This window comes from Oryx dammah, unplaced genomic scaffold (genome assembly GCF_014754425.2).
Source record: "Oryx dammah isolate SB20612 unplaced genomic scaffold, SCBI_Odam_1.1 HiC_scaffold_1, whole genome shotgun sequence".
NCBI classification, from domain to species: domain Eukaryota; kingdom Metazoa; phylum Chordata; class Mammalia; order Artiodactyla; family Bovidae; genus Oryx; species Oryx dammah.
The window spans coordinates 94,730,198-94,732,839 of record NW_024070185.1 but is presented as its reverse complement, the minus strand read 5'-3'; the positions used below and the strand labels follow the sequence as shown (position 1 = coordinate 94,732,839).

General features: G+C 37.0%; 1 non-coding gene across 1 annotated transcript; it reads right to left on the bottom strand.

The window, feature by feature from the left end:
• Nucleotides 1-2,139: 2,139 nt before the first annotated feature.
• Nucleotides 2,140-2,265, bottom strand: LOC120867848. Its single transcript, XR_005722042.1, has one exon. It is a non-coding gene; the product is annotated as a U6atac minor spliceosomal RNA (small nuclear RNA).
• Between the last annotated feature and the right edge of the window lie 377 nt (nt 2,266-2,642).

Genomic DNA, 2,642 nt, shown 5'->3' with positions numbered 1-2,642 from the left:
AGTTTTTTAAGGAATCTCCACACTGTTCTCCATAGTGGCTGTACTAGTTTGCATTCCCACTAACAGTGTAAGAGGGTTCCCTTTTCTCCACACCCTCTCCAGCATTTATTGTTTGTGGACTTTTGGATTGCAGCCATTCTGACTGGTGTGAAATGGTACCTTATTGTGGTTTTGATTTGCATTTCTCTGATAATGAGTGATGTTGAGCATCTTTTCATGTGTTTGTTAGCCATCTGTATGTCTTCTTTGGAGAAATGTCTGTTTAGTTCTTTGCCCCATTTTTTGATTGGGTTATTTATTTTTCTGGAATTAAGCTGCAAGATTTGCTTGTATATTTTTGAGATTAATTCTTTGTCAGTTGCTTCATTTGCTATTATTTTCTCCCATTCTGAAGGCTGTCTTTTCACTTTGCTTATAGTTTCCTTTGTTGTGCAGAAGCTTTTAATTTTAATTAGGTCCCATTTGTTTATTTTTGCTTTTATTTCCAATATTCTCGGAAGTGGGTCATAGAGGATCCTGCTGTGATTTATGTTGGAGAGTGTTTTGCCTATGTTCTCCTCTAGGAGTTTTACAGTTTCTGGTCTTATGTTTAGATCTTTAATCCATTTTGAGTTTATTTTTGTGTATGGTGTTAGAAAGTGTTCTGGTTTCATTCTTTTAAAAGTGTTTGACCAGTTTTCCCAGCACCACTTGTTAAAGATATTGTCTTTTCTCCATTGTATATTCTTGCCTCCTTTGTCAAAGATAAGGTGTCCATAGGTGCATGGATTTATCTCTGGGCTTTCTAGTTTGTTCCATTGATCTATGATTCTGTCTTTGTGCCAGTACCATACTGTCTTGATGACTGTGGCTTTGTAGTAGAGACTGAAGTCAGGCAGGTTGATTCCTCCAGTTCCATTCTTCTTAATCAAGATTGCTTTGGCTATTCAAGGTTTTTTGTATTTCCATACAAATTGTGAAATTGTTTGTTCTAGCTCTGAGAAAAATACCATTGATAGTTTGATAGGGGTTGTGACTGAAGCGACTTAGCAGCAGCAGCATTGAATCTGTAGATTGCTTTGAGTAGTATATTCATTTTCACTATATTGATTTTTCTGATCCATGAACATGGTATATTTCTCCATCTATTAGTGTCCTCTTTGATTTCTTTCACCAGTGTTTTATAGTTTTCTATATATAGGTCTTTAGTTTCTTTAGGTAGATATATTCCTAAGTATTTTATTCTTTTTGTTGCAATGGTGAATGGAGTTGTTTCCTTAACTTCTCTTTCTATTTTCTCATTATTAGTGTATAGGAACACAAGGGATTTCTGTTTGTTGATTTTATATCCTGCAACTTTACTACATTCATTGATTAGCTCTAGTAATTTTCTGGTGGAGTCTTTAGAGTTTTCTGTGTAGAGGATCATGTCATCTGCAAACAGTGAGAGTTTTACTTCTTCTTTTCCAATCTGGATTCCTTTTATTTCTTTTTCTGCTCTGATTGCTGTGGCCAAAACTTCCAAAACTATGTTGAATAGTAGTGGTGAAAGTGGGCACCTTTGTCTTGTTCCTGACTTTAGGGGAAATGCTTTCAATTTTTCACCATTGAGGACAATGTTTGCTGCGGGTTTGTCATATATAGTTTTTATTATGTTGAGGTATGTTCCTTTCCTTCTATTCCTGCTCTCTGGAGAGTTTTTATCATAAATGGATGTTGAATTTTGTCAAAGGCTTTCTCTGCATTTATTAAGATAATCATATGGCTTTTATTTTTCAATTTGTTAATGTGGTTTATTACATTGACTGATTTGCGGATATTGAGGAATCCTTGCATCCCTGGGATAAAGCCCACTTGGTCATGGTGTATGATCTTTTTAATGTGTTGTTGGATTCTGATTGCTAGAATTTTGTTAAGGATTTTTGCATCTATGTTCATCAGTGATATTGGCCTATAGTTTTCTTTTTTTGTGGCATCTTTGTCAGGTTTTGGTATTAGGGTGATGGTGGCCTCATAGAATGAGTTTAGAAGTTTACCTTCCTCTGCAATTTTCTGGAAGAGTTTGAATAGGATAGGTGTTAGCTCTTCTCGAAATTTTTGGTAGAATTCAGCTGTGAAGCCGTCTGGACCTGGGCTTTTGTTTGCTGGAAGATTTCTGATTAAAAACAGTGGTTATATGCCATGAAGTAAGTGGCAATGCCTTAACTGTATGCGTGTTGTCCAGCCCAAGAGCTTCTTCCATCCTTGTCAAGGGGAGTGCTAACCTTCTCTCCTTTCATACAACACTGTCTTATTTTATTAACTGCTTCTCTCCTTGAACTTTTTTTTATCAATCCAACCACCAGAATCATTTTTCAAGGAAATCTTTCCATGGTTTTGTTGTTTACTGGACAAACTAAACATCTCTGGAGGGCACATTCAAGGCCTTTTGTAACCTGAGCCCAGCCTCCATTATCAGGTTCTTGTCTAACACTGCTGCCCACCCAGACATAATATACTCCTGCCACACTGAACAATTCACAGTAGCTGCTTCATGTCTTCCTGGCTTCTTCTTCTTCTTCCTGGCTGCCTCATGTATTCACTCTGCCTAGAAGACCCATCTTCTGTGCCCTAGCTCAGAAAGCTTTTTCTCCTACTTTCAGCAGAGACCAGACATCATCATA